The sequence below is a fragment of the Sinohyriopsis cumingii genome, chromosome 16 (genome assembly GCF_028554795.1).
Source record: "Sinohyriopsis cumingii isolate HCF-2022 chromosome 16, ASM2855479v2, whole genome shotgun sequence".
NCBI classification, from domain to species: Eukaryota; Metazoa; Mollusca; class Bivalvia; order Unionida; family Unionidae; genus Sinohyriopsis; species Sinohyriopsis cumingii.
Window position 1 is genome coordinate 74,125,365 of NC_142976.1, and position 24,497 is coordinate 74,149,861.

Genomic DNA, 24,497 nt, shown 5'->3' on the forward strand with positions numbered 1-24,497 from the left:
GGTTTTTAACTGGACAAGGAATTCAATACTGTATATATTTACATGTAAGTCAAGTCCAACTACAGACTGCACAGACCCAGATCTGCCATCATATAATGTGCTGGCATATCTCGGTCTGTACAGTTTGTTAGGAGTAATTATCAGAACAAATAAAATAGACCCAGATCTGCAGCACATTATGCTAATGCAGATCAGGATCTCTGTTGTATGCAGTTTTACTTGACTTATTAGCAAGTACATATGTATGCCATATTACCTAATACCTTTTCATACTCTGATTTCATTCCATAGAAATCATAATTTTTATGTCCTCAAAACTTTTTTGCACATCAACACCAATAAAACTGAAAGACCTTCATGTTAGAATGCTTTCTGTTACACTTGTTCACATTCTGTAAAGTGGTTTATGAGAAAAAGTTGTTTTAAAAAAATCCATTTTAGTAACTATTTGAGAAAAGTTTTGAGAAAGTTGCAAAAACTAATTTAACTTCCTGCATAAGTGCCTCATGATCCCATGAGATGACAATGGTCATGTGACTGATAAGAACAATGGTTACATGCAAGTTATCAGTTTGGGAGCAAAATTTTAAAAGAAGAAAATGTCAAATATACAGCATAATTTATGATCTCTGCAAAAAAGAGTTGAATTTATTGTTCTTTTGCCATTTGGGAGCAATTATTTTCACAAATTGGGGTGCACACATGCAAAGAAGTGTTGCAGGCCATTTCCCAAATTTTGCGAGTTTCACTGGACTGCAAGTTTATGACAATGGAGGCTGCAAACTGTCCAAGGCAGATCCCAGAGGGGATGGGTTTAATATGTGAAATACTCAAAAACTGCCACTAATGCAAAGGAAAACGTCACCAGATATCGATGTCGCATGGCTAATTATGCCAGATACAGATTCTGCTAAAGTCAGTGCAAACGATGATGATCATATGTTTGTGGAGTTGGAAAGATTTTTGTTAGAGCAAAAAAAAGTGTGCCCAAATGTGGACAACAAATTTCGCTGAAACTCAGTAAATGCCTACAAGGTTAACTTTTGCAGGAAAAGTATCCCAGGCCAGGACATTGTGATGTTATTGTTGTTGTGGGGTTTTTACGCCATTTTTCAGCACACGAGAGGCTATACATGGTGGCCAGTATTAATGGTAGAGGAAGAACCCAGGAAATCCCCAGAAAGAACCACCAACCCTCAAGAAGCTACTGGCAAGCTTTCTCACATACCCACATTGGCTGAATCCGAGTCTCAAACCACTACAGACAGAGGTGAGATGGCAGTGATCTGTAACGGAGAGTGCTTTAGACCACTCGGCCACTCGTGGCCCCCAGGACATTGTGACAATTAAAAGGTGCTCAAAGTCAAAACTGAGGTCTGGAATGTAAAGTGTTGGTATATCAGTGCAAAACCTGCAAATTTAGTTGGGGCAAATGTTGGTCCCCACCTTATGAGCAATGGAACTGTTTAAAAACATAGATACAATTTACAAAACATAGATACAATCTACAAGAATTACCGCTGGATTCAGGCAGGGACTTTGTTGTGGACATTTTTAAATTGTCATCCTTTCTGTTCAGCGACTTTAGTTTTAAGTGCTGCAAGCTCATCAGGCTCAAGCTAACTGACAAGTATCAGTCCATCTTTGCTGCCTCGAACCCTGTCAATGACTGACTTTTGGTGATAACCTGACAAGTATCAGTCCATCTTTGCTGCCTCGAACCCTGTCAATGACTGACTTTTGGTGATAACCTGACAAGTATCAGTCCATCTTTGCTGCCTCGAACCCTGTCAATGACTGACTTTTGGTGATAACCTAAATGGGCAGATCACTACGCTTAACGATTCTCATATGGCTGGAACGCAGCCAATTGAAAAAAAGCAACAGGATGCATCAAATGTCAAGTGGCCTCAACTTTTAAAAGCAGTGTGCCTTCTTTAGGATGACTCTGTTCATGGGGAGGAATCACGAAACTGGAATTTTCAGTAGCAACCGAAATCATCGCTGGAGGAAAGGCTGAAAAATGTTCAGAAACAAGGAACAGGGGTTCCCAAACATTGGAAGGATCAGTAAGGTCTTCCCAGGCCAAGCGTATGCAGCATCATGTAAGTACATACGGTATTTCTTGTATGAACAATACACCTGACAATTTTGTTGCTGGGAAAATTTCAGAATGTTTTGGAGGATGGCAGAATATTACTTCAGATTCTGAATACTGAAATAGAGTTAGAATAGCAACCTGTGCAAACATATTTACCAAACCAAATTAAATTAAGAGAGACAAATAAATGCTGAAATTCGCAAATTTCTTGCAAAAGGTATTATTCGTAGCGTTAATTCCACACCTGGACAATATTTTTCAAACATTTTCATTCAGTCTAAAAGAGATCGGTCTGTGAGACTTATTTTAAATTTAAAACACTTTACTACAAATGTTGAGAAGATACACTTTAAAATGATAACTTTAAAAGCAGCAGTAATGCCATGTGCAAATATTGTTTCTTTGCATCTGTTGCTACTACTATGTTCCTGTGGCTCAGAAACAATGAACGTATTTGCAATTTATGTGGTTTGGGAATATATATGAATTTACATGCTTGCCAAATGGTTTGGCGTCTCCATGTGTTTTCACCAAGCTACTGAAGCCAGCTTTTACATCATTGAGACAAAAAGGTTTCATAAATGTGGCATACACTGACGATAGTTGTTTGTTGGGGACCAGTGTAGGGAAAATGTTAAGAAAACAGTTCATACACTTGATGGATTGGGATTAAATATTCAACCAGAAAAATTGGTGTTTGAACCCACCCAGAAAATAAATTTTGTGGAATTTATAATGGACTCACAATGACTGTCAGACTAACTCAAGATAAAGCAGACAGCCTCATTGCTCTGTGTTGTGACATACTGCAGAAACAGAACATCACTTTTTGTGATTTAGCTCAACTTGTGAGAAAGCTTGTTTCTAGCAAATCAGGTGTAGAATATGCACTTTTATATTATAAAGATCTAGAACACGAAAAAAATAAAAATTTAAAGATAAAAGGTGATTCTGATGCTTATTATCACTGTCTGCTGAGATCAGACAGTGTATATCTCTGTGCACATCTCTAGTTTTAAAGCAGTCTCACATGGTGAACAACAGGTTGTTTTGACCAGTGACAGCTTGCTTGTTGGTTGGGAGGAAGGCTAAACCATACAACAAAAGCTGAAACAAAGGGGGGGGGGCTGCATTCCTAATTTGCTTTTGTTGTTGTACATAGCGACCAGTATTAATGGTGGAGGAAGAACCCGGGGAAAACCCCCGAAAGAACCACCAACCCACGAGAAGCTACTGGCAAGCTTTCTCACATATTCACATTAGCCGAATCTGAGACTCAAACCCATGCAGACAGAGGTGAGATAGCAGTGATCCGTAATGGAGAGCACTTTAGACCAATCAGCCACTTGGGGCCCATTCCTAATTTGCTTAAATTATTGCATAATATCTGGTTGTGGTGTGCAGTTAGGAGTATCTGATGAAGTGCTTATCATTTGCCAGGAACACTAAATTGTGATGAAGATAGATTGCTTAGATACATAAATGAGGATTCTGAATGGAAGTTAAGTTCTACTGTCTTGAATGCCATCACTAAAGTGTCTGGGCATACAGATGTGGATTATTTGCTTCCAGGCTAAATCGCCAAACTCTGTGTTATGTTTCACACAGACCTGACCCAAAAGCTATAGCAGTTGATGCTTTTTCTTTAAAATGGAATTACAATTGGCATTACTGCTTTCCATCTTTCTGTCTGTTGAAAACCGTGCTGCAAAATATGACCCAAGATGAAATAGATCTTATTGTGGTGGCACCACTATGGCCAGTGCAACCTTGCTATTCTGAGATTCCTGCGTGCTATATTCGGTCCTTGTTTCCTGTTACCATGCCCACAAGAGATTATACACTTAGCAAACAATCAGCAAGAACAATACCCCCTCCACAAACTGAAGATGGGTGTTTTTCAATTTTCAGGATGGCAATTAAAAATCAAGGATTATCAGACAAGGTTGCCTTCCTCATCATCGATTCATGGAGAACATCAAAATAAAAAACAGCATTGGGGTCATCACCAAAACTGGATGTTACTTTCAAATCAAAGACAGATTAATCCATTTGACCCACCTGTGAATATTGTTATAGTTTTAAACTGAATTAGTAGATAGCAGTTTAGGTTATAGTTCTGTAAATACACCTGCAATTTCATCATTAGTTAGTCTTACTTCTCAAACCAAACTAAGCAATAATGTTTTATTTAAGAGATTCATGAGAGGTGCTTGTGTTTAACTATGTTCTTTCTTTACAATGCAATGACCAATTGTCATTGCAGAACTTACTATGAAGTTAGTCATGCTGCTTGCTCTATAAACAGGACAAAGGTGTCAGATTTTTCACCTTATGTAGATGCATAGCATTAAAAACGTTTGGTGTTAACAGTGTATAAATACACATTCCTTCATTGCAAAAACAATCTAAACAAGGGCACCATGTGGAGCCATTTATTTTTTAATCTTATCCATGAGACAAAACATTGTGTGTTGTGGCTTGTTTGCAGTGTTATTTGCAAGAGACTAAAGTTTTGTGAAATTGTGAAACACAAGTATTTATCAGCACACTTTCTGCATGTCATTCTGGAGAGATGGTGGGACTTAGCCCAATCCCTAACCCCATACCATTGGAGCTAGAATGACCACTGCCCAGTGCCCTGGTCATCAGGCAAAGACCTGTTAGATGACACATCTGCAGGAAGACCCTTCCCAGATCTGAGCTTTTGGGGCTTACTTCTGAATACATCCAAATACATCTGCTTCCAAGAGATTTCTGTTTAGCCAGATGCCTAGTTGTGTTAAAACGTATTTTTTATGTGCTGTTTCATTTATGCATGTGCAGAAGGTACACATTTTCCTTTTTATTTTATTACTGGGGCCCATCATTTGTGTCTTGGCCACTTTTTACTCTTAATCTCAAACTTATCCTGCATTTTACAAAGGCTCACCTGCCTTAGATCTCAGGTCAAAAGGTCTAAATTCCAGACACAAAATCTGGTCCTGACAACAGGCAAATATGTGGTGTTAAAAAAAATCGGGTCTCAAAAATTACATTTTTTTCTCTGTATTTTGTGGTGTGAGTAGTACATCCAGATAATTTGGAATCAATGAAAAGCTATTTTTTTGTAATACCACACACTTTGGTGTATCTTAAATGACTGTGATGCTATAGAGCTCAGAAGTAGGGTACTATCTCATGACACATAAATGTATCACTCTGCCTTAATGAATTAAGTGTACCATTATATCCCCAGAAAGTTGGTTTTCATGGAATTTTCCAGCCTTCAATGACTTTAAAAAGTAGCAACAAGACAAAAAACAAATTTGAACATCACTACGGCAAAATGGTCATTATTATCTTGTATCTGCTTGTGTCAAATGTAATTTGATCCACGCAATTTTATTTTTAAATTTTTGGAAAATGCATGTAAAAAACAAAAGTCTGAATGTAAAAAGTTATAATTGTAATGTTTGTTATTCCCTCAGATAAATTTAAGGAGTTTTTCAATAAATTCAAGATTATATCAAGAATAACAAGAGTCTCTCGAGGGAACTGATGCTCCGCTGGCCAGAAAGAATTTCCAGGAATTCAAGATAATACCATTTCTTCCTTGTAACTGTTAAGCACTGCTATAGGATGGACAGATGATAGATGATGGACAACACTGACCATCCCATAAGTTCTCCTGGTCTATGACCAGTAAGGGTTAAAAAAAAACAAATTTTTCAGAATTCAAGGAGCTTTCATGGCAATTCCTCAAATTCAAGGATATTTTCAAGGTTGTATATCCCAAATGCCTAAGCTACACCCTGAGGGCATGGATCAAAACTAGGAAACCACTGTGTTATTGACATAGCACCCTGCAATCATATCACAAAGCTTTTAGTGGCTGTGTGAAAATAGTAAAATCAGTTGTGCAACACTGGACAACTCATGAAAACACTACACATTTTTATATACAATTGCAAATTTGCAACAAAATGTCCTCCATCCCCTCCAGCTCCTTGGAAATGGACTTTAATTCTAAAATAAAATCATTGTTTATATCTACAATGGTCATCATGTATGGTAGCCATTTATAAACCTCTGCTTAAGAATGGTCAATTTAATGGACAAGGTCCCTCCTTATCTCATGATGCATCCAAGCTAAGAGGTCAGTCTACACTGCCAAAATCCTGGCCAAGAGGTCATAACCCAGCCTGTGCTGCCACATTAGCATACACAAAATTCTGGCATCAGACTAGTCAGTGATCTAGCATCAGTCAATCAAACATTAGCTCAAAGTTGAGTGTGACTTTGTTTAGTAATCTTGGTACCTAATTAATGTGGCCAGACTCCCATTCTGATACTGTCAATCTTTATCTTATGTGTCATTACTCAAGTTCCTAGCCATGATATTATCTTTACTACTTAATTTCCTGCATCTTCCAAACAAAACAACTTGTATCTGAACCAGTCTGGAATATTCTGATGGCATGCTATAAGTAAGATTCAAATAAAAATGAAAAAAAAATGTGCTTATAAAACACAAATGTCCTTCCACAGTAACTTAAAACAAAACAAAAACATAACCAAATGGATGGCTAGAATGCCAGATAGAAGGTGTAACACTATATACCTAATTAATATTCATCAAAGGCGCATAAAAAGTAAGTTCCCATTTTTTGATTCCTCACCTCTAGATTCGATTGACGATACATGAAGCAAAAATAATCACAAGCAAATTAAATACCTAAAATAAAGCTTGATGTATTTTGTTCCTAATAACTCAGTATGTAACCTTTGGTGAGAAGGTTTCTAATAAATGCCGATTTTGTCTCTAAATGTATCACTGCCAAATGTAAACTCCAGCCTAAATAACGTGACCCAAACTTCTTCCATATACATGGTCAGATGACCAGTGAGTACAATATATTAAAATAAAAATTCAGAATGGCCTGAGAAGAGATTAACAACCTTTATAAATCAGTATATAAATCGATTAGTGTCATTAACTAGAGTACACCATATTTTCTGTTAAATATACAAGTAAAGCTGTAACTGTAAATTTGTAAATGATTTCCGTTTGTATGAACATTAGATAATTTTACTTAATTTAATGACATTTCTTAAGCAAGTTTCTCAAGAAAAGGCTAAAAAATACTGGCAAGTGTATTTGCCAACATCTGAGAGCAAATATCATAACACTGATGTCAGGAGTCCTTTGTGAGCAGTCGTGTTACAAGAGCCCAGGTGGTGAGTAGTCTAAAGCACCTGCATTTACTGATCACTACCATCTCACCTCTGTCTACATCATTTCGGGTCTCGGGTTCAGCCAAAGTGGGTATGTGTGAAAGCTTGCCAGAAGCTTCCTGTGAGTCGGTGGTTCTTCCCAAGTTCTTCATGCACCAGCTATAGAAAGACCGCCAAGTATAGTCTGTCATGGAATTAAACCCCAAAACAGCAACAATAGTAGTGTTTAACAAGACTTTCAAGATGGCTTCCATCGTAATCTACAAATCATTTTATCTATTAGATAATGAAGCCAGTGATATTTTGACAGCTTTATTGATTCCAGTAGCCTGTATATGTTTACAAATGTGCAGGTATCAGTCAAGGGAAAACACACCTGTGGTACACATTCTTTGATCAAGAACCTCAGGTTACAGGTTAAACTCAAATTAAACATTAATATTTGGAGTATACGTACATAATTTAAATCAATCAAGGATTAGAAATTCAGACAAGTTCTATGATTCTAACTTAATTCTAATTAAACATAAAATAGCACATTTTTAACTTTTAACTGGAGTTTGAATTTTTCATTCCAAATGGTTTGCAAAAATGGTACAACATTTATTACTTGATGATGTAGTGGAGTATTCATTTTAAAATTCATAATTTTATGCCACATTTTAAAAAATGGCAATAAGGTATTTAAAAACTAGTTATAAAACATGGTTCTATCACTATTTAGTTTTAGTTGAGAAACTAAGTAATCAATACTGCATCCTATTAATCACATTTTATTATTGTAATGATTTGTATATAACGGACCATTATGGTGGCCTAAGTGTCTAGAGCATCTGTCTTGGATGCACGAGGTTGTGGGTTTGAACCCGAGCCAAGTCATACTAAAGACTTATAAAAATTGTACATGTAGCTGCCCCGTTTGGCGCTCAGAACTAAGAGGTTAGTGTTAGGACTGGTTGGTCTGGTGTCAGGATAATGTGACTGGGTGGGACATGATGCCACATGTCTGTGGCATGATGTCTCAGTGTTAGACATCACGATAAACTGCCACACTGTAGACATCATACTGATAAGACTCAAATTGTTAGATCTACGTTACAAATTATAAAAAACACAAACACACCTGTATATAACATTCACCTGTGAATGAGTACAAACAGATTCATCACTGCAAAATGCATCTGCACATCAAACACTTATGCTATTAAAGTAAAATCTTAACTATAATAAACATGGATCTCAAACACACACTACATATGTGGCCCACCATAAAGTTATCTTGCAGCCCATAATTACACTCAGAATTTCATAAAATAATTAATAATGCTAATTTATTATCTTCACAGCCAACCAATTGTGATAAAAATTACACTGTTACATTGTTTACTTCCTGTTTCCAACATTTCAGTTAGCTACCTTTTATATCAACTGCTTTCCCTCAGTGACAAGGTTTTGGTGATGCATCCTTCAGACCAATGTACTAGTCCTCAAGTGGCCTTTGTCATGAATTGAGTTTGAGACCCTTGGCTTACACCCTAATCTGTCAGGGCACTGTGTAATGGTTCATCTGGTTAACACAAGTAGATATTTAAAAAAACAGACCTTGATCTGTCAGGGCAATGTGTGATGACTGATCAGGGTATCACAAGAAGACCAAACAACGTAAATCCTGATCTATAATGGCATTGTGTGATGGCTGATCAGGGTGGGTATTAAAAGTAGACCAAACAACCTAGACCCTGATCTGTTATGGCATTGTGTAGTGAATGATCAGGGTATAAAAAGTAGGCCAAGCAACACAGACTCTGATCTGTCATGGCACGGTGTGATGGCTGATAGAGTATTTGCAGCTTGCTCAAACCACAAGTAGACCAAACAACTAAGACCCTGATCTGTCAGAACCTTATGATAGCTGATCTGGGTATGCAAAGCAGACCAAACAGGGTAGGTATCAAAAACACAAGAAAAAACCTAGACCCTGATCTGTCAATATGCTGTGTGCTGGCTTATCTGTGTATCACAAGCAGGCAAAACAACATTTATCATGATCTGTTATGACATTCTGTGACTACTGATCAGGGTACCACAAGTTAACCAAACAACGCAGACCCTGATCTGTCAGAACACTGTGTGATAGCCGTTCAGGGTATACAATGTTTCCTCCAATCACAAGCAGACCAAACAACAGAGACCCAGATGTGTCCAGCCTTATGCAGTCATGGCATGTCTTGGTCTACATTGGTGTTACACAAGCTAATACAGTAGGTCAAGGCACAAGCAAATCCAATAACAGTATTATGTTACTTTTATATCAACCATGAGACCTCAGCGAAATACAAATCATCTCTGATTAACGTTTCTTTCTGTTATTACAGAATGGATAGATTTTACAATACATCATCATTTGAGAAGTTCATCAGACGTGCATCCTACAATTATCACAGTCCAGACAAACCAAATCTAAAGGTTATCAAGAGACTGGCTTCAGGTTATCTCTCTTCAACTGTTTCTTTAAATGTCCCATCAAACAATTATTTAGGAACCATTCTGTCTATTCTTATGAAGTGCTGTCCACTGAGATTGCTAATGAAAGATGTGAGAATAGCAGCCAAACCATTCCAAGCATGAAAGTCCTAATGGATGAAAATACTACACCTTACTATTACTTTAATTATATTGTACAAGACCTACCAATTACTTATTTTATGACTTTAAACATCAATATCATTTCATTATTCAATATCATTTCATTATTTGAAGTTACATCACATTTGTCTTCATTATCTACCACGTTATTACCTCATTGGCCTGATACAATCTTTATGCTTGGGACAACAGAAATATCTAAAACTCGACATCACTTGACCATGTCATAAATAAACTGATAAGAAAATAAAGCTGTTTCGTCTTATCAGGCCACATTTTCTGCAGCTCAAATGTGGCTGGCATGGAACTGAATAAATCCCTTTATTTAATAAATACATGTACTCAGGTTTCACTTTTTTGTGCACAAAGATACCCAAAGGTGATTTATGTACATTGTACAATATTTCGAAACAGTTAAGTTCAGTTCATCCTATGACGCACATGCAAAGTGCTTTTGATGGGAAAAACTGAATATTTCCAGCACACATATGATGCATGGTTGCAACGTCTGTGTATAAATGTTGTTGCTGTTGTTGTAGGGTTTAACGCCATTTTTCAGCACAAGATAGGCTATACATGGCAGCCAGTATAATTGGTGGAGGAAGAACCCTGGAAAACCCCGGGAAGAACCACCGACCCACGAGAAGCTACTGGCAGGCTTTCTCACGTACCCACGTTAGCCGAGCCTGAGACTCGAACTCACGCAGACAGAGGTGAGATGGCAGTGATCCGTAACGGTGAGCGCTTTAGACCACTCGGCTACTCGGGGCCCCGTGTATAAATGCCTCACCGTAAGAATAAATCTCCACATTACAGAACGTCTTGTCAGTGAGCGGTCTACTTAAGGACTTGCAAACATTAAAATGTTAAGGCATGTGAGTTATTTATTAATTTCTTGTGTATAAATTATAACTATTCTACTACCATGTTTATTTTTGTATATTTTCTATGTAGCTTTGGCTTACATAGTATCATGCAAATATTTTCTATTCTTGTTTGTGACTTAGCAAGAGATTTATATTAGCAATATACAGTAGTGTTTTATTAAAAAGCGTCAAGCACCATAGGATCCTTTTGGACACAGGTAGGTTCACTTCTGAACCTGTTTATTGCTTTTTAATGTTGTCAATAAAGTAATTTGTATAGCTTACCATAGATAACGTCAATATGTTTTATTGTATATGCCAGTGTCATGCATAGTACACAGTGTTAGATGTATTTTCAGCTGATCGGAGTCGACATGGTACCAGCTGTAGAGCTAACCATAGAAGTTTAAGCTGAATGATAGCAGACATAGAACAGTGTTGCTGGTCAAGCAGCAGGTGATCGGGCACTGTTGAACAATTGGTCAGAACTGATTGCTTGATTGAACATGCAATTTAATGGTGGTCAGTGACTATCTGGAATACTGACCGCTTGATTGACCAGTGTGACTGGTAACCAAGTGTGCTTGTGACGAGTGTGTAACTCTATACATGTAATCTTTTAGCCATGGGCTAACTCTGGAGTTTGTAATACCCATTGTTTTGGAACTGTAAAGATATCTGGTATGATATCTGTCCCTTTGTTTTCGTCATCTTACTATTTGAGTAAAATACATCATTTTTCACTATTTGAGTGAATTCACTTTTACTATTTGAGTAAAACACATCATTTTCTTCATTGTGGGAAATTACTGTGAATCATTCACCTTTGTGCTTGTACTGTATAAAGTCGTTCATTTGTATTTTCATTTGCTGCATTATTAGGTTCATGTGGATTATGTTAATTTGTCCAATATTTGGATCTTGTACACGCACGTATTAATCATAATTCTTTTCTCATTCAAGTCATTTGTCATTAAATATTGTATTTGTATCACCATCAAAAGTGTTCTGTTGTAAATCCGAAATTCAACCCAGTTATCTTGTTACTGCAGCCTTCTAAGAGAGGTGGCATCTCTAGAGGGACATAAGATGTGAGTAATAAATAGTAGAAAGTACAAAAGGTGTAACTAATTTTCAAATATGTAATATTTTCATTTAAACTTAAAGATCTGTCATAGAATCAATGTCATAAAATGCACAATAATGGTACATGTATTACCAGATTAAAAGATTACCATATATATTCGTTTATAAGTCAAGTCAACTGCAAACAACTAAGATCATAATTTGTCACAGCATAATGAACCTGCAAATCAGGGTCTATGTTGTTTGCTCTACTGATTACTCCTAACAAACTGCACAGACCCAGATCTGCCATCACATTATGCCATGGCAGATCTGGGTCTGTGCAATGTGCAGTTGGACTCAACTAATAAGCAAGCATATCTGGTATGAATAATCATCAATTGTGATGCAAAACCACCTTGTCAATAAAATCAGTACAGACATATGACTAGCTATCATTATCCATCCATTCCACTGTCCCACTGCTGTAGAATGTGTAACTGTTGATTTTTTAAAAATTCTTCCTGATGTCAAATTACTCAGCTGCAATCAAAGGACTCACCAATTTTAATTTGGTTTAATAACTTTCACTTCTTCTTTGAAAGTCTCATGATATTTTGCACTTTTTGCTACAACTTATTCCTTAACTTGCAGTTTGTAGTGTTTATAAGAAATGCTCAGTGTTAAGCTTGTCATGTGACCATCTAGTTTAAGTCTGGTACCCTTTCAAATACATATTGTAATCAGTGAGGGAGAAGCTATGACAGCTAACATACCATTTTCACTTTATATCATACAGATGTCATACTAACTCAAGTTTAATAAAACTGCACTTCTCAGTTATAAGATTTTGTCTTCTCAGTAGCTGTTGTTGTTGTTGTTGTTGGGTTTAACGCCATTTTTCAGCACACGATAGGCTATACATGGCGGCCAGTATTAATGGTGGAGGAAGAACCCAGGAGGAAGAACCCAGAAAACCCCAGAAAGAACCACCGACCCACGAGAAGCTACTGGCAAGCTTTCTCACATACCCACATTGGCTGAATCCGAGACTTGAACCCATGCAGACAGAGGTGAGATGGCAGTGATCCGTAACGGTGAGCGCTTTAGACTACTCGGCCACTCAGGGCCCATGTCGTCTCAATAAGCATCAGTACTATTAATAGCAAGTATTATCAGAGTGACAAAAACTGGAATTATAATCAGATTACTTGTATTGATTGGGGGCAGGGTACATTTGAAGAAGAAAAAAATGCCAATGCACTGTATTTAGAAATCAACAAATATCTCTGAGCACTAAGATTTTTATCTGTATACCCCATTATGTGACCAGTCATGACGGATAAATTTGACAGTGTATGCACTAGTATGTCCCCTGCTGGCAGTATTATAGGGGAGGCTATTCTAGACGGTTACTTTAAAACACAAATTCAATGGTAACAAGAGATTGTGACCACATAAAGCAGGTAGCCACTGGTTGGGGGTGAGGTTAGTGCAGGGAATTCAAGAGGGAATTACTGTACAATTAAACCTGCCATAGTAGTAGATTAAAACATCTTCTCATTAAAGGACAAGATTTATAAGTCCATATATATATATATATATATATATATATATATATATATATATATATATATATATATATATATATATATATATATATATATATATATATATATATAGAGAGAGAGAGAGAGAGAGAGAGAGAGAAAGAGATACACACACACACACCTACTCATTTTGAGCCTTTATAATCAAGGACACAATTTTTCTGTTCCCTTGAAAGCTTTATTCAAGAACACTTACTTAATTTGCATAAAAGATGGACGACTTATAATGCATGACTTTTTACAATTCGATTTGCAGACAAAGACACATGGCAGAAGTACATCCAATGCAATGTCTGACTGATCCATGGCACCATTAAATATAATCCAGTGTTACAAATGTTATGTATATTAGATTTAATTTATATTTGATTTAATTTAATTGTTTGTTTATTAGTTTTAATTTTTTTACATTCCATTACATGCTGTTGTAATGTAACTTTATTTACTGGATTTTACATTTTCCAGAAATTAGTTTGACCTGACTGTTTTTTCATAAACACCTAATAACAGAAACTTTGTATCTAATGCTGACCTAGTTCCTCACCTTGATTCAGAATCAATAAGAGTCAAAGTAAACAACATTTTTTGTTTTTTAAATTCTTTCCCAGAGTAAAAATCATTGGTTTTAGTCAAGCCCATACTGGGAGTACATGATGTTAGGCATGTAAAAACCTTCTATGTTGTTCTAAAAGCATGATCATGTGACCCTCATACTGGAATCAGTTTTGCATCTTAAATTAGTGTATAGCTATTTTTTTTACAAAGAATTTAGTCAGTCAGACTTTAAACCATTGACAATTAAAGGTGTTTTGTTGTAATCGGTTTGAGTTTTAATTTTTCTTCAACTTATTTGAATTCCAAGAGACTATTTTTCCCTGGAAATACTTGTGCTCTAAATTAATTTTTGGATAAAGACAGTTATAGAAATTTACACAGAATTCAAATACTGGAATATTATTTTCTGTGAGTCAACAAAGAACTGTTGACACATCAGTACGACGCTGACCATAGCATACGTTATCGCCTTCCATTTTGGATTTCATCAGAATTCTAACTCAGTTTCATTAGGACCTTTTATTACTAGGACTTCTATTTTTTAATCCTGGATTATTCTTGGATTATGTTTGGATTTGATTCATAAAACCATAAGTTCTTTTTCTCATTTTTATCTTGTTTTTCTAGGGAAATAAATTATTTGTTAAATTTTACAAAGCTTGTTGTATTCACTCTTTTTTTGTTGCATTTTGCAAAAGCCTAAATGTAACACAAACCAAAATTTACAATGGACATGAACTATTATGTACGGTGGTTTATCCAAAGATATGTGTAAACTGTATATAAAAATACAACTGAGATCTCTAAATCATTTTTAGTACCATTTCTCAGCACAAAGTAGACTACACATAGCAGTCAGTATAACTAGTAGAGGAAGAACCCGGGAAAACCCCAGTAAGAACCACCAACCGCATGGGAAGCTACTGGCAGCTTTCTCACATACCCAAAATGGCCGAGCCCAAGACTCAAACCCACATGAATAGAGGTAAGATGCATTGGTCGGTAAAGGAGAGCTATTTAGACCACTGTGCCACCCAGGGTCCAGCTCCATAAATGAAACTTTTGTATAGTATACAAACACCATATCTAAACACATCTGTAAAACTGAACAAAATCACTGTATCTAAATAATTTATTAAGTATTTTATTTCTGTGAATTATAAGCATTGATAATATCCTGTGATGTCAGTGGAGTCCTATCAGGTAGAAATGGAATTGATAATGTGCTGTTATGTCCATTGAGACCTGTCAGGTTGAAATGGATGGAATAATAAGCACTGATAATTTGCAACATATAACAGCATTAGGTATAGTAATTGTCTTCTTTTCTCTTTTTGTTGGAAACAAAAAAAATTTAATAATGCATTAGACTATTTCAATCATAGAACAACATTTTGTAACGATATTGTTGGCTACAAAATAAACAGATACCGATATATAAATTTTCTGCAAAACTGCCCATAAAACTTTGACTGAATAGTGTGGTGATCATAAGCTTTTTTCCCTTTTACAATCATCTATCTTCCATATTCACATTCTAATTTATGTAGTGTAGTCACCTTGTCTATTAGTACATACTATTATGTTGACACTGTAACTATAATAAAGGTCAGCAACAATTAAAGCACTCTGACAACCATGCTAGGATTTCTATATTAGAAATTTACCCCCCCACCCAAAAATAAAAACTGTTGTTACTCTGCTTTGTAGAAAGGATTTTTTGTTATACTAAACACATAAGTTTTCCCTGTGTGTATGTATGATGCATTAGACTAATGCTTGGTGGCATTCATCTTCACTAGCCAAGGTTGCAATATTTTTACTAGCCAAGGTTTCAATACGTTTACCGATCTACACCTTACCTTGGCAGACTGATCAGATATTTCAGTGCTACAGGTCTGTGAATTTCATTGGATGTAGCAGCAAACCACTGCATCCAATCAAATTCAAGTTGCTCAAATCTTAACACTGTTCCTACATGATCGAGACAAGGACAGCACATGACAGGAATGGACTCATAAATAAGCAATTACCACTGTTGATCCATGTTTGCACAAATACATTCTTTCACTCAAATACATCTGTAATGATTTCTCTCCGGCACCTAGTCAAACTTTCAATGTTAAACTTACAAGTCAATTCCCTCCATTATTTTTGGCCAATGTATAATGAACTGCTGTCACATGCTATTGGTTAGTTAGCATTACACACTAAGAGAAGCAACTCTAGATATCCAACAGCTATCACTAGGTTGTTGTTGTTGTTGTTGTTGTAGGGTTTAACGCCATTTTTCAGCACATGATAGGCTATACATAGCGGTCAGTATTAGTGGTGGAGGAAGAACCCGGGAAATCCCCGGAAAGAACCACCGACCCTCGAGAAGCTACTGGCAAGCTTTCTCACATACCCACACTGGCCGAATCCGAGACTCAAACCTACGCAGACAGAGGTGAGATGGCAGTGATCCATAATGGAGAGTGCTTTAGACCACTCAGCCACTCATGGCAATGCTATCACTAGGTTAAAGCAATGAAATATCTGATCAATCCACAAAGGTGTAGATAGGTTAAGATATGCAAACCTTGGATAGTGAAGATGGGTGGCAATGAACTTAATAAAATATATACTTGCGTACAAGCCAGGTCCAACTGCAAACAACATAGACCCTGATCTGCCAGCACATTATAAGAAAGCAGATCAGGGTCTCTTTTGTACATTCCACTTATTATTCTCAACAAACTGCATAAAAGCCAGATCTACCGATATATTATGAAACAGCTGATCTGTATCTATACAGCTTGCAGTTGTGTGTGTGTGTGTGTGTGTGTGTGATTTGGATTTGTAGTACGGCTTTAACCATTTTTCAGGCATATTGCTACGATGTCTGCAGTGTGACAGTTTATAGTGATGTCTAGCACTGGGGCATCATGCCACAGACATGTAGCATCTTGTCCCACCCAGTCAATTTATCCCGACACCAGGCCAACCAGTCCTAGCACAAACCACTTAATGCTGAGTGCCCAGCGAGGCAGCTGTTAGTACCAATTTTATAAGTCTTATTTATGACTCGGTCGGGGTTCAAACCCGTGATCTCCTGCATCTGAGGTGGACGCTTTAACCACTAGGCCACCGAAGCGGTTCAGTTGGATCTGACTGACTTATGGGGGGCCCCGAGTGGCCGAGTGGTCTAAAGCGCTCTCCGTTACGGATCACTGCCATCTCACCTCTGTCTGCGTGGGTTCGAGTCCAAGGCTCGGCTAGCGTGGGTACGTGGGAAAGCCTGCCAGTAGCTTCTCGTGAGTCGGTGGTTCTTCCCTGGGTTTTTCAGGGTTCTTCCTCCACCATTAATACTGGCCGCCATGTATAGCCTATCGTGTGCTGAAAAATGGCGTTAAACCCTACAACAACAACAACAACAACGACTGACTTATGAGTGAGTATTTACAGTAAACATTACATTACTTTGAAAATGTGTTAAGTTTACTTCTTTGGACCTGACATTTTAGTATATTACTGTACTGCTATGCAAGTACAAAAACACATACTGTCTATACTCACTTATAAGACAAGACCAACTGCAAACACAGACCCTAACCTGCCATAGCATAATGCACCTGCAGATCAGGGTATATGTTGTTTGTTTTACTGATTACTCCTAACAAACTGCATAGACCCTGATCTGCCAGCACATTATGCAATGGCAGATCTAGGTTTGTTCAGTTTGCAGTTGAACTCTTCTTATAAGCAAGTACATATGGTACATATATACCCATCTGAAAAATCAGAACTGACTGAATTACTTATTACATAAAAAGTACTTGTAATCTCCAATAAAACAATATCATAACAGCTGAAGTCATCAGTTATGAAATCATATGTATTGTTACTTTACTTGACCAAGCGGTTGTCAAACCCTGGCGCAATTCCCACTAGAAGTCATAAGTTTACCACAACTTTCCAAAGATGTCCATACAACTTCATTTGTAAATTAGAAAGCCTGATGTGTCCATTCTATACCTAAATTTTATTTTAATTAATGCAAGACCACAGGTAAAACAACCTGCCAAATATCTATCAACCACACATCTGCATGGTTTATCTTCATCAGGTTTCCGTACCGCCAACCATTCACGCCTTAGAAAATATATGAGTATCCCCTACCACTGGGAACTATTTTAACTCCGCCATCTTAGGCCAGTCAATGTATGCTTTCCAGGCACATTTTGCCAATATAACTGCACCACATTTGCCCCCATGGCAACATAAACAGTATCTGCCAAGTCCCTTCCTATTTATTCCTTTGTGTAATTTACCGGTTTCCTACCAAAAATACTGCCTCTGCAGTAACACCACCAATGTACACCAACAGATTTTAATATGGATTATCTTACTCTAGGGACATTCATTCGGTTTTGGCCTGAATTCACTACTAGTGAACCATGGCATCATGGAAACTCACTAACACTTCACTCCATGACGTTTACTCCAAGTAACTGGCTCATTATTTTGGGCTAAGGATATTTCCATTGCGCCGAATTAAAATAATCACACAAGTAATCATACAAATCCAAGAATTCCTTAAAATGGGGATCTATAACCAAATGCGCATTCTCCAACTTTATTACGGTATTATTAATAATTAATAATAATATGTATTATTAATCTTCGCACTATTTTACACACAACTGCTCAGAAAAGATATATGAAATTGTTTGATTGCGGAGTGGAGGGTAACCAATAATCTCACAAAGTGACAGTCAACCCTTGTTACAGTGACATTCATTTTGGTGGAATATTCACTTAACAATGACAAATCTGTCATAACACATGTATACACTATTTGATTTTACCATTATGATAGAATATTCAAGTTCCAGCAATGGCAATACATACATGCAAATTACTGATATAAACTTACCATTAAAATGACATGACCTCAAGCCTGGCATAAATCTGCCAACCAGCTTTTGATCTTACTGTAATGAGACTACTTATCAATTAGGGATCCACCTGTAACTTCTTGATGCAGCTGACGGTGCACAACTCTTAGGGATTTCATGTTGAAAATTGGTGGTTGGGGTGGGGTTGACATAATGTACTTAACAACCCAAGCTTGCACATGGTTCCCACGCTTTTCTAAAGATAAATTTCCAGATCATTTCCAGGGTTTTTCCAGGACGAAAGTAATTATTTTTCAAGGTTCACATATGACCATTACTGAATGGAATTAAAAAACATTTTAGATTATAAAACATGCATTTTCTAAATCTAAAGATGTTTCTTTTTCAAGACTTTCAAAAACATCTAAGTCAGAAAAGATGATCATGTACAAAACCACAAAATGTATCACACGAAACAAGTTTGATTATATTCCTAGAAATTGGCATGTAAATTCATTTCAATGTACAGAATAAAAATTCTAACACTATTTTGCTGATCTGCATTGTGTTGCTAAGTGGGAACAACATAATGAACATAAATTAGTTTTGTTTCCTTTCAAACTTTTAATTCTAAAGAATTCTATAACAATATACATCTATATATATACATATGTATCTTATAGAAAGTAAACATTTCACATTACAGTATAAAAAAACAATAAAAGCAAATAATTAGAATCTTGTCTTGTAACAAAAAGAGTTTGACCATGAATTTATCTGTGCCAATAAAATCCCAAACAAGATTTTTCAAACAACTTAATCTCCTTAAGACGATCTGGTCAAAAATCCATCATTTAAAAAACATTTTCGAAAAGGATTGATTTAAATTTTGACAAAAGACCTTCAAAATTATATAGTGTTGTATAAACAAGGACTGAATTTTCTGTCAAATCAACTTGTCTTTCTGGAATACACTAAACCAGTGCCCCAACCTGTACTGATACAGGGGCTCATATCATTTTTTAATATATAATACAAGGGACGACAATTTCTCAATTCAGCTCTAAGATTCAACAATTTGGACTACAAATTTGACTTAAAACAAATAGCAGTCCGTTTTCTAATCCGGGTTTCCTCCAAATATTCCCACCTCATTTTTCATATTTGGACATTTAGGTTGGGGTGTGGGGTCATTGCAATTGCAAATACAAAATTTGGAATTTGCCACCACCGTGCGGTAGCAACATATGGCATATGGCAGTCACTTACCAGCGGGCCTAGAAAATTTAAACTTCTGTTATATCAACTTATACCTGCATGAAATCGACAGGAAAATTATTTACTTTCTCAAAAATGGCAAGCATTGTAATCGTTTTATCTTAAATCTCTGACAGACTAGACGAAACTACGGCATAGATGAAACCTCACCCGGTACTTGCCATTTGCATTACTAGTCACATAACTTCACAAATCTCAAACAATGATATTGGAAGTCCAATAGTCATGTGATACAACAAAAACTCCTTTTTAATGTTATTGTACAGAAATTCAATTATATTAAATGAAAAGTCAGATACTTTTTGTAAAAACCAGCAATCCTGCCAGTCTGATTTATCAAGCAGAGAGCACATGTCAACATGGCAGTCATGTGATAAAACAAAACTTCAGAAGTTGTTCTCGGAATATAAAAATATGAAAAATTTTGTGTTCTTAATTTTTTTATAATTACAACCAGTATGCGAATATCATTTTTTTAAAAACAAAATGTCTCTACAACATTTGAAAATGTGGGTTGTTAGATTTGTGTACTCATGCGACTAGCAAAGCAAATCTCGAGTACCAGATCACATTTTATCAACGCCATAGTGATATCTCATCTTTCTGCAGATTAAAAACATAACGATTTTAATACTCACAATTTCTGAGAAAATAAGTAATTTTCATATCAATTTCATGCATGTATTACTTGATCTAACTACATTTAAAGTTTGCTAGGCCATCTGGGAAGCAGTTATGCTTTGCCACTACAATATTGGACTCTTGTGATGCTAGACTGATTTTCATACCTTCCATTAAAGATGCGGATATCAAGCTGACTTAGAAAATAAAAGTATACTAGATATTATATTCAATTATAGGTCACATACTGGTATAAAAATGTTCAGAACGATCCCATTCAGAATATCCCATAATATTTTAATTCTACATGTCTTACAAATAAGCAATGAATGTTAAGTCCACTTTTTTTTTCATTCCATGAATCCTATAAATGTCAGTATCTATTGTCATATGGTACAAAGTCCAAGAATTCATCCTCACTGTCTCATAAAGTTCTGAAACTGTTTATCATCATCTTGTCATTGTAAACAATCATGATCTAGTCATCTTAAATATCTTCCAACCCTGTTTCCTTAGCTTCACAGTTATATGTGGGTGCTTATGTGGAAACTAAGCCTGGGTAAGTAACACTTTGAATATGCAGTCAGTGAAATCTATTAGGCTGCAACTAAACATGTGTCAAATGTGTGGCAAGATCACAGGGAGTTCAAGAAAACACCCTCTTCTACAGAGCAAGCATCAAGCTCATGGCTCAATCAAGGGTTGTCACGTAGGAAAAGAAAGAGAGTGCTGCCTTTACAAGCTAAACAGGATTAAGGTCAAACAATACTGTAAGATGTAGAAATGTACATGGCACTGAGCAAGTATTAAGTTCGTGACTTGATTAAAGGGTTGTCACATGGGAAAAGAAAGTAGGTGCTGCCTTTACAAGCTGAATGGTATTAAGGTCAAATATTCACTGGTAGATGTAGAACTATACTTGGCACCAAACAAGTACATGTACTAAATTTGTGACTCAATCAAAAGAATTGTCAACTTTAAAACAAGAGTGCTTCCTTTACAAGCCAAGGGCTTATCAGGTCAGGTGCACTAGCAGAAAACTTGGGAAATATCTATTGGGAACTAGAGATCTAACTAAGGAAATACAACCTAACTCAAAACTTTAATTTCATCAAACAAACTGTTTATACAGAAAAAACACAATAATAATACAATTACAGGTTGATAGGACTTGCAAAAAAATGGAAGTAATACACTTACTAGTATATACCCATGGCTGGCAGCATTAACAAATACTTCACTTTGTAATGAATAGTAATTAATTTACCCATAATATTTTAAAACCTGAATAACTTTAGGTACAAGTAATGTGTAATGAATACCGTCATGAAATACATAAACAAAGTGCATACCATATACACATTTTTGAATGGGAATAGTGGCAAAGAAATGAAAAAATATTTGAATTCACAGTATTTCTGTGAACGGCAAACATCTTGAATGTTGGACATTATTATTATTTTATCAAACTGTTTTGTATGACATGCTTATCAGGTGACACATACTCTGCACGAATCAAATGCTCATTTAAAAAAGGCTAACTTATAAACGAGAATATACACTACAAATGAATCAATGTCCTTAACACATTACCATATGCTAGAAAATAACTAATAACTGACATCATTTTTTTAGTATTAATCTCAAATATTTCAAAATCAGGATTTGAACTGAAAATCTTTAAAAACATACCATTTGGCCACAAGGTTGGCAAACGTGACACGTGTCAAATTAGTGATTAAACTGAGATTCCGCAACACCAGTATATATCGGTTTTAACAGTGAGATTTGTCCTTCTACTGAAAGAAAATGAGACTATCAATATTCATATACCAATAAACAGTAAAATGTGTTTTAAGTCTTGAAAGATAACTGTCTCAACATCAAAGTCTGTCAGAAGCTGATCTATTCTTTTCATACCATTACAGTCCCATACCACCACCAATTTTGATCAGTGATTGACAACAGCAACACAGCACCAGAAGAAGAGTTTGCTTATCTCTTTGATGGATTCAAGTGGCATAATGGTATATAAATATGGTAAAATTCTGCCTTACAGTGGCAACAGTGGCATGGGATTATGTAGTCTGAGTTTCCTCTGACCCGTAACACACCAATTTAGATATTTTGACATTTATGTTATGGTATGGGTTGATAGCCTATTGGCCTATCGAAAAGCTAGAATTCACCACCGCCTGGATAAAGCCAGATTCATGAAACATAGAGCACTTGTCAGCAATGTTTTTGTTGGTATCATATGACAACTGCATTGATGAGCTCTCTACTTGATGAAACTGGTCTACTCCAGGTTGCAATGAGAGTGAAAGTTTTCTTTTTGGTCATTGTTCTTGGAATATGTTGAGAATTAAGTAGAATTTAGTTCTTTTCACAAACTTTGTGATTTTCATTTAACATTTTTGAATTTTTTGCACAAGAACATTGGATAGTGGTTTGTTGTTGCTATCATGTGACTACTGGACAAATGATATAGGTTGCAAGATTGGTTTAGCCATGTGACAAGCAATGCGAATGGAAATTAACAGATCATATGGCGTCAATGCATGTAGTTTCATCTTATCTATCAGCAAATTGAAGACAATAAATATTATAATCACAATTTTTGAGGGGAAAAAATCATTCCATTCATTTCATGCAGGTATGGCTTGACGTATGGTCGTTAAGTTTGCTAGGCTGCTATTAAGCAGCTAACCTAAATCACCACCATGCCATCAATGTCAAAATATCTAATATGAGGTGGAAAGGGTTGGAGGAATTTCAGACTAGGATTACACTACTGTTGTGCTTATTTGTGACATTGTGTATTATCAATACAGCTCATGTAAAGGTCAGAAACCAGTCATTTCATTTTCTTTCTCTAAAGTATTATTTACAACATAATTTTCCCCACTTTATGTAAATGATAAACCATGTATTCATGATACTGGCTGATCAGCATTTGTACCAGTAAAAGTTTGCCTTGTACTGACTTTATCCATCATTTGCCAGAATAAAGTGCTGGTAATGGCCTAACTCTAGCAGAATCTCTATTAAAGAATCATGAATATAATTATATTTGTAATACATAAAATTAATTTGGGGCAAATAAACCTGTTTTGAAAAAATTAATAATTTTTTGAGTTATTTTGTCATGTAAAATGAAAACTTGTTCTTAATAGCATTAAATTTATAACAAGAATACAAACAAATTTCCATACATTCATTACTGATGAAATCTACTGGTACAGTGAGAAATTACCATGGTACATACCACGGAAAATATATGGCCGTAAACCAGTTTACAGATAATAAGAATACCACACACCTCTAATAATGTGAAACTGGGTATAGTATATTATTGCATTCCAGATATGAAGCAAATTTAGTATAGAGGTTACAAAGATATAAGCAAAAACCTCTTTTTTTACCATACAACTTAACTAAAATGTGATTTTTGACCCAACAGCCCCAACCTGAAGTAGGAGTGGTACTATCAGAAGAGAATTGTCCGATTATATTACATTCTAAAATGGGTGTTAATATGGTAAGGGGTTAATGACATAAACGTGTTGGAAAAAACTTGAACCAAAGCTGTCCAAACACACACCCACCAATACCTATACCACCACCTTCCACAAACTAAAAGACAAGTTTTACTTTG

General features: G+C 36.0%; 1 protein-coding gene across 1 annotated transcript in view; it reads right to left on the bottom strand.

Annotated features, from left to right (window-relative positions):
* Window positions 1-24,497, bottom strand: part of LOC149780789 (ATP-dependent DNA helicase Q4-like) — a 292,890-nt gene that overhangs the window by 216,667 nt on the left and 51,726 nt on the right. The window lies entirely within an intron of this gene.